This window comes from Beta vulgaris, chromosome 6 (assembly GCF_026745355.1).
Source record: "Beta vulgaris subsp. vulgaris cultivar EL10 chromosome 6, EL10.2, whole genome shotgun sequence".
In the NCBI taxonomy this organism is placed as follows: domain Eukaryota; kingdom Viridiplantae; phylum Streptophyta; class Magnoliopsida; order Caryophyllales; family Amaranthaceae; genus Beta; species Beta vulgaris.
Window position 1 is genome coordinate 56,425,255 of NC_079207.1, and position 14,488 is coordinate 56,439,742.

Consider the following 14,488-nt stretch of genomic DNA (forward strand, 5'->3'; position numbering starts at 1 on the left):
TGGCTGAAGATTCAGAACCAACGCATAACTCCCAACTGATTCGCCAACGGCTTGAATGTGGATGAAGTGAGGCTGAAATTCAGCTCCCACTATGTTCGTGGAGAAGATCATGGGAAATTTGTTATCTACAAATAGTTGTGTGTAACGAACTTAAGTGTTAAGCTTTCAGAATTTTATTCTAATATTTTCAGTGAAAGTGTTTTCGGTTTTATCTCTTCTTTCATTATTATACACTGTATTAGAGATTGGGATGTGTGACAAAATCTGTAATCATTTCGAGAAAAAGAGAAAGAGAAAGAAAAGAGAGAGAAAGAAAGACTTCGAGTGAAGTCAAGAGAGAAAGTCACTTATTCAGGGGGAACAAGGTGACAGGGAACAAGTTCCTAGAGGAATAGAGAAGGTCCAAGATTAGGTTGTACAAAAGAGAGTCTTTTGGCCTAAGTTTATTAAAGAGAATTGAGTCAAAATCCCTCGTGGTCAAGGTTTTTCTTCCTACTGGGCCTAGGAAGTTTTCCTTGTAAAAATTTTCGTGTTCTTATTTCTTTCAAGTTTATGTATTTATCTCTTTCTTTGATAAAGATTCTTTTATTTCCGCAAAAAGTAAGAAAATCTCCCCAACTACAATTCACCCCCCCTCTTGTAGTTGCTCAAGTGTTTGTACTCAACTAACAATTGGTATCAGAGCCCAGTTCCTCCAAAATCAGTTAGCCCTGAGAAGCTAGTACCTGGTAATCATGAACACTACTACGGGAGAAAGATTGGATGAAGGTTACTCAACTCAACGTCCACCTATGTTCAATGGCAAGCATTATCCATACTGGAAGAACCGTATGAAAATCTTCATCAAAGCTGAGAACTATCAAGTTTGGAGAGTGATAGAAATTGGTGACTTTGAAGTCACTGAGAAAAACGAAAAAGGTGAGACCATTCCCAAACCTCTCACAAAATACGATAAAGATGAATTCGACAAGATGGAGATGAACAATCTAGCCAAGAAGATTCTCCACTATGGTCTTGGTCCCCATGAACACAATAGAATCATGGGATGCAAATCTGCCAAGCAGATGTGGGAACTTCTACAGGTTACTCATGAAGGAACAAGCGAAGTCAAAAGATCAAAGATAGACATGCTCATGCATAGGTATGAGTTGTTCCAGATGAAGCCTAAGGAGTCAGTTCATGATATGCTCACTAGGTTCTCCAACATCATCAATGAGCTTGACTCCCTAGAAAAGACTATCACTCCAGAGGAACAAGTAAGGAAAGTACTTAGGAGCCTCCCACAGGATGACAAATGGATGGCAAAAGTTACGGCTTTGCAAGAAACCAAAGATTTCACCACCTTCAATATTGAACAACTTGTTGGTTCCTTGTTGACTCATGAGCTGCATCTGGGAACTCATGAGGCTGACCCTGGTAGACCTAAAGCTTTGGCTCTCAAATCGGAAGAACAAGATGATTCAGAAACTGATGATGAGGAAGCAGCATTGATCTTGAAAAAGTTTAAGAAATTCTTTAACAAGAATTATAAAGGGAAAAACATGAAAAAAAATCTGCAAAGCTAAGCTGTCATAAGTGTGGAAGTCCTGATCACTTTATAAAGGAGTGTCCACTTTGGGAAAATGACAAAGTTAAAGGTAAATACAAGGAGAAAGGAAAGGAACAACTTAAACCTTTCTCAAAAGTTGATATGAGAAGGGCCATGGTTGCTGCCTGGGGAGAATCAGACTCTGACGAGGAGCAGGAACAACCTGAAGAGGAAACAGCTCATCTTTGTCTCATGGCGAAGACAGACGATGAAGAAGACTTGCCAAACAATAAGGTACGCGTTAATGTTATTGAAGAAGAGTTAAAAGAACTTTCAAAAAATCAACTAATAAAACTACTTTTGGAAACTTTGGATGACTACAAGGCAATCTGCATTAGAGAAGAAAATCTAGAGAAAGCCTTGGAAGTCACCAAAGAACATTCAAATTGGTTTAAAACAGTAAATGCAAATATTGAGGAAAGATTCTTTGAAGTTTTGGATGAAAACCGACGTATTCGAGAAGCTTTTGAAAATGCTAAAAATGAAACCTTAAATAGTCCTGTACACCACCATGTGATGATCCTCAAGGAGCCCAGCTCCCTTTTTGGATACACCACCATGCGATGATCCTCAAGGAGCCCCGCTCCCTTTTTGGATACACCGCTCGCACCAAAATAGCACGCGGTACCCCAAGGAGCCCAACTCCCTTTTCGGGTGTACGGCGGGTGCGAAGGTACGTGCACGACCATAAAGTAGATAAGCGTAACATTATACTGCCAGAACCTCTTTCACTTTTATTTATCATGTTTCGTTCGTTTAACATTCATTGGCATAAGCCATAGATCTTTCATGAATCATACTTAAGCATCAATAAGTCATAAGATCATCATTTACGAAATTCATTCGAAAACAATTTAATCCCACAATCCATATAAGAATCACATCATAAAATTCTTAACATAATTATAAACATCATTTCATAAACACATTTCGAAGGGGATCATGGGTGTTAGCAATAGATGTTACCTGGATTCCTGCTTAATAACCTTGAAAGCCGGGGGAGGCTGTAATATCCTTTCCGTTTAATCTAACCATGAAACGACGCAACAAAAATGTAAATATTCGATTTCTTTTAACAATTGTGCTTTGGTTATTATTTTTACTTTTATTATGGAGTATTGTTGGTGACGTTACAAAGATTCATTATTTAAACTTTTATAATTAACTTTACTTATGTTACTATAATTAATATAATTATAATTTAACTTATCATTTGTTTATAATACTAGGTACCTTATTCAATTTAATAAGTAAATTAGTTTCAACAAGTTCTATGATAATTTAAGTTATCGCAGCCCAACTAATCATAAATTACTAATATTCATTTATTATTCTCAAATTACAAGAGTAAATTGATAATTACTAAGTGACGTTATGGCTAAGTTTTCTTGTCAATTCGTAATATTATACGTTTATTATCATAAATAATTGTCATAAATTTATAATTTAATATACTAACTTAAGTAGGTCTAACAATTTCATATTATAAAAATAAGGTGAATCATTGGTGATAATTAACTAAATTAGTTTAGTTCTTGTTGCTTGATTAGAACAACTAATAAAAAAAAATAACCTAATTAATTAGTCCATTAAAGTTATTAGATTGATGAATATTGTAAATTAGCTTTAATTGAAAACAAAAATCAGCTTGTTGCTTGATTAGAACAACTAATTAAAGAAGTAATCTAGTTAATTATCCCATTAAATATAACAAATTAAGTACATGAATCTTATTAGTGGATTTAATTAAAAATCAGATTTTACTTTGGGCCAACAAGTTGAATAACATGGCTTAATTCATTTGGGCTTGACTCATTTAAGCAAATAAAACAAAGTTGGAGGAGAGGTATTTCATACCTCTGCTCAATGGAGCAGACCACGAAAACAAGGGAGGGAGGAAAGAGGTTGGCTGCGGCGGTGGAGCTCCGGCAGCAGCGGCGAAAGGCGCGAGGGGTGGTTAGGGCGGATATGGGCGTGGCTCGTCGGCGCGGAGTTCCGGTGGTGCTCGACGAGGACCGTCAGCTCAGCACACGAGAAGGCAGAAAAGGGATTGCGAGAGGAGGAGAGTTGGGGCGAAAGAGAGAAAAGAAGGGGGCGAGCGAAGGTGCAGGTGAGGTGGTGTGGTGGTGGCGCAGCAGAGCTTCGGTGGTGCGTGGGTGGTGGTGGCTGAAAAAGCAAAAACAGAGGAAAGAGAGAGTTGCCAAAAAAACAGAAGCTTTGGGGCGTCTTTGGTGGCTTTTTTTTTCCCGGCGAAGATGGTGTTTTTCCGGCGGGTAATGGAGCTGTGAAGTTGAGTGGGTAGTAAGGGATGAGCAACATGGCTATTTATAGCCATGGTTGGAGTTGAATTTTCTGAATTTGGATGGGTCGATTTGATGAATAATCTGAAATTTGGGTGGGTTGTTTTGATAAATAATTAGATTTTTGGATGGGTATAAATTGAATTGTTGTTTTTTAATAGAGGTTGAGTTTGTTTGCGTAAAATAAATTAGAGTTAGAAATTCATGGGTGGGTCATTTTGTGAAGAAAAACTGAGATAGAGAAGAAAGCTACTGTTTCATTGCTTTGTTATTCATCTTTATTTTTCTTTTATTTTTATTTTCTTTAATCTTTATTTCTTTTTCCTTTCTTTTCTTTTCTCTTTTTCTTTTCCTTTTTATTTCTAACACTAACAAATTTGTTCCAACATTATTGGATTAGTAGTGCTTGTAACGTTTATTGGTTAAGTTGATTATTATTCTTTCCTTGCTTTAATTAATATAACTATTTAATCTAACATAACTTGTTATTATTTACAACATATATTTATTTAACGAATTAATTATCATTACGTGGATCTAGAGTAACAAAATTTAGTTATACCTTATAATTAAAGGAAAAATTTAATCACTAATTATTATTAATTAATTTAGGAAGGTTTATATTTTCGGGATATTACATCCTCTCCCCCTTAGAAAAAGTTTCGTCCTCGAAACTTAATAATGATAGCTAATAATCATATTTTCATTTACTCATATATACATATATACAAGCACATAATTTCAAAGTCAAATATTCACATGCATATTATGAGTAACTTCACAGAATCATCATCTAAGCAAAGAGGTGAGGGTATTTCGTTTTCATTTGATCTTCTACTTCCCAAGTGGCTTCTGACGACGAATGGTTAGCCCATAGGACTTTTACCATAGGAATTACTTTATTCCTAAGTTTGCTTTTTTCTCGTCGATCGAGAACTTCAATTGGTCTTTCTTCATATGTTAGGTCATTTCTAAGCTCTAGGGGTTCGTGTCGAATCACATGATTAGGATCTAGTATGTATCTTCTCAGCATTGACACATGAAAGACATTGTGGACCCTATCCAAATATGTCGGCATCGCTAAACGATAAGCTATTTCGTTGACTCTCTCAAAAATTTCATATTTGAAATCTCATAATTCATAATAAAATTCATCAGCAGATTGGATTTCAAAACCTTGCACAACACATTTCTTTGGTCACGGAAAAATATACATTCGTACTAAGTTACTCATCTTTTTATTATGATCTAAAGCATGTATGTATTTACATATGGTTCTATTGGTATTTTTAAGGCATCAAACTCATATAAAAAAAAATTAAATTATTAGCGACTTATCACTAATCAGAACTAGTATTATACCCTTACTCAAGAATATCATTGAATTTGATGGCTTTGAGAATATCTCAGGATAGGGTTGGTAAGGTAAGCATTGCTTATAAGTGATTTGGTTGTACTTTCTTTCTTCCTCGAACATATGCACCAATGATTTTTATCCAATAAGGTCATTCGTCATTCAAATAAGAGTTTAGGTTCATGTACTATCTTCATCATCACAATTTTGTTCCTCATTTAAGTCTCTATATCTATTAGTCACATAATCTCAAAATCAAGTTCACCATCCTAAAGATATGTCAAATTTCCAAAAATCAATTTCCATGAATTCCAAAATCATTAACACAATTACTACTCGGTCCTTTCAATTTCATAGAAATCTTTAGCCCACATTTATTTAATCGAACTTGTCCTTAATTTATAATCCCCCGTGGCTTAACTATTCCTTGCACACATCTGTAGATCCTTTATCTTTTCACCATCCATCATTCTATAGCATGAACTTTGTCAGACTTTTGAAATCATCAAAATTATAATAATATCATCTAGTAAATATTCCTAAAACCTCGAGTATTCTATTTCTTATTCATATATCCTTAATTTCAGTCGTCTTATCAAACCTGTATCATTATCACTGTCCCGAGGCTAAGCGTCTATTTCTTAACAATGTTGTAACATATTTCCAACCTAATTATACATTTTCTTGATATGCGTAGGGTTCATTGCTCGCTTTATCAAACCCAAATAGCGTTTACTCTTTATCCCAACTTCAATTTTCTCCACATTCATCGCAACATGTCATCTTCCGTATGGACCTGAGCACTCAAAATTATCTATTACACATTCCCAAACTTATCTGAATAATTATACTAAGGTAATTATCATTGTCACAAAGTGTTATACCTAGTTCTTCCAAATACAAGATGTCTTGTTCAAAATCTTCATAAAATATTCAAAATATGATGACCTTTAATAGTTAAGAACTTCTCGAAATTTCTTTCGACGTCCAAATGCTTACTTCCCAGTTATACCCCAAGTAGTTATTATATCTTTAAATGGCACATCCTTATTCCTTCACGCTTATATTTTGTCTAGATTCTTAAATTAATGCTTCACTTAAAAACCATAATTTGTTGTTCAGCAAAAACCTTAACACCCAATACTAGTTCACATCACATTATAACGTACTTCAACTTTTAAGATCAAAATTTTCATGACTGAAACGAGGTTACTTACCTTCTAATTCCTTAAGTAAAAACCCTAATTTCCCTTGAAATTTTTTCCTAATCAAGAGATCCTCGTACGAACCTTCATAAAATAAAATCGATCCCAAGTTAGATGTTTATATTTCCTTATACTTGACCTTTTTATCATCCAAAAGTTCATGAATCGCAATATCTCCAAGTATTCTTTATGTTATCTTGTTGACCCCTTTTTGTGTCTTACTTTGATGTGAGATATACGCGCTCATGCTTCAAAAGGTTATTCACAAGTCATTAGTCTCTATTACTTGAATAGCCATCAACTTATCCTCGAGCCACTCAACATCTAATTCTCCACAAAATCCATACCTAGGCAGAACCTCATTAATTATTCATTCAACATCACATGTCATAGTCTCTCCATTATTAACTCAAATAGTGATCAATTAACCTCAAGTGTCTCAACGCCTAATTCCCAAAGGACATACCTAGGAGTAAACCTCATAAATTTCCCATTCATCATCTCATTTCTTAGACTCAATTACCCAAATGGTCATGTATTAGCCTTGAGTTTCTCAATATCTAATTTCCCAAAGGATCATACCTAGGCGTAAACCTAATAACTTTTCGATCCACATCTCATTTCCTAGACTCTATTACCCAAATGGTCATTTATTAACCTCGACTCTCTCAATATCTAATTTCCCAAATGATCGTACCTAGGCGGTGCAAAGTCTATTACTCCGCACTTCCGGCTAGGTTTCGGCTCTGATACCACTCTGTAACGCCCCGAAAATTCATAACCTTAATTAAACACAATTTCTCATACTTAGCAGCGGAAATGGAACTTAAGCCTGTGGGATATGGCCCACTAATACAATGAAACCTTAAATAGTCCTTGATAAATATACATAAATACTCGACTTAAATAATAATTTCTCTAACACCAGATACCGCACACTTTCCCTTGAAAATGTTCCTTATTAACAGCGCACTTGCAATGGCTATGCTCATACCTAAAACAGAAAACAAAACATCATGAGTCGAAGCTCAGTAACATTCTGCCCTAACAACGTAAATTCATTTCAATTTATTTTATTTGCAAACAGGGAGAAGAGAATATAGTAAAACATATTTCAAATTCGTAATGAAATAATAGCAAAGTAAACATTTATAAATAGCATCTTGATACTTCATAAGTTCCCATTATCTTTTCATCTTTTAGCTTGGTAATGGCGAGTATAGACATGTGATGACCCTCAAGGAGCCCAGCTCCCTTTTTGGGTACACCACCATGTGATGATCCTCAAGGAGCCCAGCTCCCTTTTTGGATACACCACCATGCGATGATCCTCAAGGAGCCCCGCTCCCTTTTTGGATACACCGCTCGCACCAAAATAGCACGCGGTACCCCTCAAGGAGCCCAACTCCCTTTTCGGGTGTACGGCGGGTGTGAAGGTACGTGCACGACCATAAAGTAGATAAGCGTAACATTATACTGCCAGAACCTCTTTCACTTTTATTTATCATGTTTCGTTCGTTTAACATTTATTGGCATAAGCCATAGATCTTTCATGAATCATACTTAAGCATCAGTAAGTCATAAGATCATCATTTACGAAATTCATTCGAAAACAATTTAATCCCACAATCCATATAAGAATCACATCATAAAATTCTTAACATAATTATAAACATCATTTCATAAACACATTTCGAAGGGGATCGTGGGTGTTAGCAATAGATGTTACCTGGATTCCTGCTTAATAACCTTGAAAGCCGGGGGAGGCTGTAATATCCTTTCCGTTTAATCTAACCATGAAACGACGCAACAAAAATGTAAATATTCGATTTCTTTTAACAATTGTGCTTTGGTTATTATTTTTACTTTTATTATGGAGTATCGTTGGTGACGTTACAAAGATTCATTATTTAAACTTTTATAATTTACTTTACTTATGTTACTATAATTAATATAATTATAATTTAACTTATCATTTGTTTATAATACTAGGTACCTTATTCAATTTAATAAGTAAATTAGTTTCAACAAGTTCTATAATAATTTAAGTTATCGCAGCCCAACTAATCATAAATTACTAATATTCATTTATTATTCTCAAATTACAAGAGTAAATTGATAATTACTAAGTGACGTTATGGCTAAGTTTTCTTGTCAATTCGTAATATTATACGTTTATTATCATAAATAATTGTCATAAATTTATAATTTAATATACTAACTTAAGTAGGTCTAACAATTTCATATTATAAAAATAAGGTGAATCATTGGTGATAATTAACTAAATTAGTTTAGTTCTTGTTGCTTGATTAGAACAACTAATAAAAAAAAAACCTAATTAATTAGTCCATTAAAGTTATTAGATTGATGAATATTGTAAATTAGCTTTAATTGAAAACAAAAATCAGCTTGTTGCTTGATTAGAACAACTAATTAAAGAAGTAATCTAGTTAATTATCCCATTAAATATAACAAATTAAGTACATGAATCTTATTAGTGGATTTAATTAAAAATCAGATTTTACTTTGGGCCAACAAGTTGAATAACATGGCTTAATTCATTTGGGCTTGACTCATGTAAACAAATAAAACAAAGTTGGAGGAGAGGTATTTCATACCTCTGCTCAATGGAGCAGACCACGAAAACAGGGGAGGGAGGAAAGAGGTTGGCTGCGGCGGTGGAGCTCCGGCAGCAGCGGCGAAAGGCGCGAGGGGTGGTTAGGGCGGATATGGGCGTGGCTCGTCGGCGCGGAGTTCCGGTGGTGCTCGACGAGGACCGTCAGCTCAGCACACGAGAAGGCAGAAAAGGGATTGCGAAAGGAGGAGAGTTGGGGCGAAAGAGAGAAAAGAAGGGGGCGAGCGAAGGTGCAGGCGAGGTGGTGTGGTGGTGGCGCGGCAGAGCTTCGGTGGTGCGTGGGTGGTGGTGGCTGAAAAAGAAAAACAGAGGAAAGAGAGAGTTGCGAAAAAAACAGAAGCTTTGGGGCGTCTTTGGTGGCTTTTTTTTTTCCCGGCGAAGATGATGTTTTTCCGGCGGGTAATGGAGTTGTGAAGTTGAGTGGGTAGTAAGGGAGGAGCAACATGGCTATTTATAGCCATGGTTGGAGTTGAATTTTCTGAATTTGGATGGGTCGATTTGATGAATAATCTGAAATTTGGGTGGATTGTTTTGATAAATAATTAGATTTTTGGATGGGTATAAATTGAATTGTGGTTTTTTAATAGAGGTTGAGTTTGTTTGCGTAAAATAATTCATTTTAGAGTTAGAAATTCATGGGTGGGTCATTTTGTGAAGAAAAACTGAGATAGAGAAGAAAGCTACTGTTTCATTGCTTTGTTATTCATCTTTGTTTTTCTTTTATTTTAATTTTCTTTAATCTTTATTTATTTTTCCTTTCTTTTCTTTTCTCTTTTTCTTTTCCTTTTTATTTCTAATACTAACAAATTTGTTCCAACATTATTGGATTAGTAGTGCTTGTAAAGTTTATTGGTTAAGTTGATTATTATTCTTTCCTTGCTTTAATTAATATAACTATTTAATCTAACATAACTTGTTATTATTTACAACATATATTTATTTAACGAATTAATTATCATTACGTGGATCTAGAGTAACAAAATTTAGTTATACCTTATAATTAAAGGAAAAATTTAATCACTAATTATTATTAATTAATTTAGGAAGGTTTATATTTTCGGGATATTACAATAAAAGATAAATTTCTCTCGCTTTCAGCCTATGATGGAGGAACTGTGACATTTGGAGACAATCTTACAGGTAAAATTGTAGGTGTAGGTAAGGTAAGAAAGTCTAAGTCACATTCCATAGATAATGTATTTTTGGTCGAGGGTTTGAAACACAATCTACTTAGTATTTCTCAATTTTGTGATAAAGGGAACAATGTGAAGTTTACTGATGAGTGTTGTGTAGTTAGTGATACAGGAACAGAACCAAGATTCTGGAAGGAACTAGGAAGGGAAACACTTATGTTGTTGACCTAAACCTTGTTCCTAGGAACAATCTAACTTGTTTAAGTGTTGTCGACAATGAACCACTTCTTTGGCATATAAGGTGTGGTCACGCAAGTATGACCTTGCTCCATAAGCTAAGTGGTAAGGACTTAGTTGTTGGTCTACCAACAATCAAGGTCTCAAATCATGAAGTTTGTGGACCATGTGCAAAAGGAAAACAAGTTAGATCCTCGTTCAAACCAAAGAAGATGGTAAGCACACAAAGTCCTCTTGAATTGATTCATATGAACTTATGTGGCCCTGTTCGAATCCAAAGTAGATCTGGTAAGAGATATGTACTTGTTATAGTTGATGATTTTTCAAGATACACTTGGATTATTTTTATTCATAGCAAAGACGAAACATTTGATGAATTTGTAAACTTTGCTCAAAGAACACAAAGAATAAGTGGTTTTAAAATTAAGCATTCACGTTCTGATCATGGTAAGGAGTTTGAAAACTCCAAGTTTGATGAGTATTACAGTAATGAAGGATCTGACCACAACTTCTCAGCTCCTAGGACCCCACAACAAAATGGCGTGGTGGAGAGGAAGAATCGTACTTTGGAGGACATGGCAAGAACGATGATAATAGCCAGCAATCTTCCGAAGAACTTCTGGGCTGAAGCAGTGAACACGGCGTGCTATATCATTAATAGAGTCATGCTGAGATCCATTGTCCTGAAGACCCCTTACGAGCTACTCAAAGGAAGAAAACCCAATATCTCATACTTTAGAATATTTGGTTGTAAATGTTTTGTACACAACAATGGTAAAGACAATTTAGGAAAGTTTGATGCTAGAAGTGATGAGGCTGTTTTTATAGGATATGCTTTAAATAGTAAAGCATATAGAGTTTACACAACAAAAGAACAATATGTGTTGAGGAAAGTGTCCATATAATTTTTCATGAAACTAACTCCATGCAGGAACTAAGTCATGAAAATGACTTTGAAATAGGATTGACTCATTCTGAAGAGTTAGTGAACCTTGATGAGGAACTAACACCTGCAGGTACTGACAAAAAGCATATTCCTGAAGAAGAGATAATTGTTCCTGATCCTGTCATTCAGGAGGAACATGCAGAAGAAATTCATCCAGAAAATGAAACAAATGAAAATCCTCAAGCTGAAGGAGCAGAGACAAGGAGATTTGAACCAAGACCATGGAAACACCTGAAATCCCATCCCTTGGATTTAATCGTAAGTGATATTGAAAAAGGAACTCCAACGAGATCCCAACTTAAAAATTTATGTGCTTTCCAAGCCTTTTTGTCCATGACAGAACCTCGAGATCACAATGATGCCCTACTGGAGTCTGACTGGATCAATGCCATGCAAGAGGAACTGAATGAGTTCCAGAGGAACAAGGTCTGGCATCTTGAGACCAAGCCTAAAAACCAAAAGGTATTGGGCTGAAATGGGTCTTCAAAAACACAGTGGATGAGCATGGAACAGTCATAAGGAACAAAGCCAGACTCGTAGCAAATGGATACAATCAACAAGAAGGTATTAATTTCGATGAAACTTTTACTCCTGTAGCTAGAATAGAAGCAATAAGAATTTTGATTGCCTTTGCTGCATTCATGGATTTTAGGTTTTACCAAATGGAGTCAAATGTGCCTTTTTAAATGGGTATTTAATAGAAGACGTCTATGTGGAACAACCTCCTGGATTCAAAACCCTGATCTTCCTAACCATGTCTATAAGCTAGATAAAGCTCTTTATGGGCTGAAGCAAGCTCCTAGATCATGGTATGAAAGACTCTAAAATTTTACTTTCTAATGATTTTGTAAGAGGAAAGTTGATAGAACCTGTTCCTTAGATCTAAAGGAACAGACATTCTAGTGGTTCAAATTTATGTGGATGATATAATTTTGGTGCAACTAACGAATCTCTTTGTAAGGAATTTGCTGAGTTAATGCGTAGTGAATTTGAAATGAGCATGATGGGAGAATTAAACTTCTTTCTCGGCTTGCAAATCAAGCAAACTGAAAGAGGAACAATGATCCATCAGCAAAAATATGTGAAGGAGTTATTGAAAAAATATGGCTGGATCAAGCAAAAACCAACCATACTCCAATAGGAACAGGAACAAGGTTAGATGAGGATCCAAGTGGTAAGTCCTAGATCAGAAACTCTACAGAGGTATGATTGGTTCCTTACTTTATCTAACTGCTAGTAGGCCTGATATTTCCTTTAGTGTTGGTTTATGTGCTAGATTCCAATCAAATCCTAAGGAATCTCATTTGACAGCAGTCAAAAGGATCCTTAGATATTTGAAAGGAAGTGATGATCTTTGTTTATTCTATCCTCGAAGTGACATCTTTGATCTAGTTAGCTACTCTGATGCTGACTATGCTGGAGACTTGGTGAATCGTAAAAGCACTTCAGGTATTGCCCAATTCCTAGGATCAAGCCTAGTTTCTTGGAGCTCAAAGAAGCAAAACACTGTTGCTCTTTCAATAGCCGAAGCTAAGTATGTTGCAGCTGCTGCATGCTGTTCTCAGGTATTATGGATCAAACAACAGGTATGTGACTTTGGCATAAAATTTAAGTGTGTTCCTATACTCTGTGATAATACTAGTGCCATATGCATTTCCAAGGATCCAGTTCATCACTCTAGGATCAAGCATATTCACATTCGTCATCATTTCTTAAAAGACAATGTAGAAAAGGGATTAGTCAAAGTTGATTTTTGTCCAACTGAAAATCAAATAGCGACATATTGACTAAACCTCTTCTTAGGGACAGGTTTGAAAAGATACGCTTGAAACTAGGAATGATAAGAATTGTTTGAATGTACCAATGATGTTAATTCCCCGAGAATTGTTTCTTACTAAGTATGCCCTGCAACTTTCATGAATAAATTTCATACACCTAGGGTCAAGTATAAGGACTCACATTTGTCTTTGAATATTACCCTTATTGTCTTTGCACATAATTTGGTACGTAAGTAGGTTGTACACTATGGACAAATTTTATCATATGCAAGAGTAATTTTTTTCAATTTTTCTTTTCTTAATTTTTCCACCAAAATTCCTTGATTATTCTTTTTCTATCTCTCCTAAATTCTTTACATAAATGTGTTAACATGTATTATTGCCACAATTACAGTTGGTTAATCTGATTAAAAGAAGAAATTTCATTAAATTTTCCCAAAACCCCATAAACCGTTTCATTGGACCTAACCTTTTATTTACTTTACACGGCTTCATCATTGCTTTTAAACCCCAACCCATCACATCACTGACCCCTCACAACTCCCTACTCTCACATCAATTCATCTCTCTCTCATCTCTCATCTTCAACCTCTCTCCAAAACCTTTCATCATGTCTTCCCATAGCAAAAATTCCAGTGATCAAGAAAACTTTCCAAGGGAGTAAACACCATCACTTGACGAAATTAGCGCTCAAGAATCATCAAAAACAAAAGAATATTCAACTGGGTCAAAAGCCGAATCCTCTGCCCTTGTCTCTCTCTCTCCTAAACAAGAAGAAGGTGAAAATGAAGTGGAAAGTGAACAAGAAAAGGAAATTACTATTCCTACGAAGAGAGGTAAGAAAACAAAATCATCCCAATTTCTTGTGGGCTTTTGTATTGATGTTGCATGGTGCAAAAAGTCCAAATGGACGGAACTGCTGAACATTTTAAAATTTCAAAAATGGTGGAAAGTTGTTAGTTTAGATGATGGTTTATATGAAAAGGAAATGCGTGATTTTTGTTCCAGTTTAAACATCACTAAGGGAGTCTGTGTGAGTGTTGTAAATGGTTGTGTTGTCACCATAACTTAAAAGAAGTTGGGAGAGTGGTTTGAAGTTGCAAGTGAGGGTTATAAAGAGTATGTTAAGGGTAGAGCAAAACTTAATATCAATGGAGTTTCAAATGACAAAGTTCTTGCTTTCTTTAATGGAAATCCGAATGCCTTGTCTCTAGATCAAAAAGAACTTTCCCCCTTCCATAAACTATTATTCCAATATGTGTGGCGTTTTATCTCACCCCGTTCCTCAAAAAGAACCCAGGCTAGTTTAATG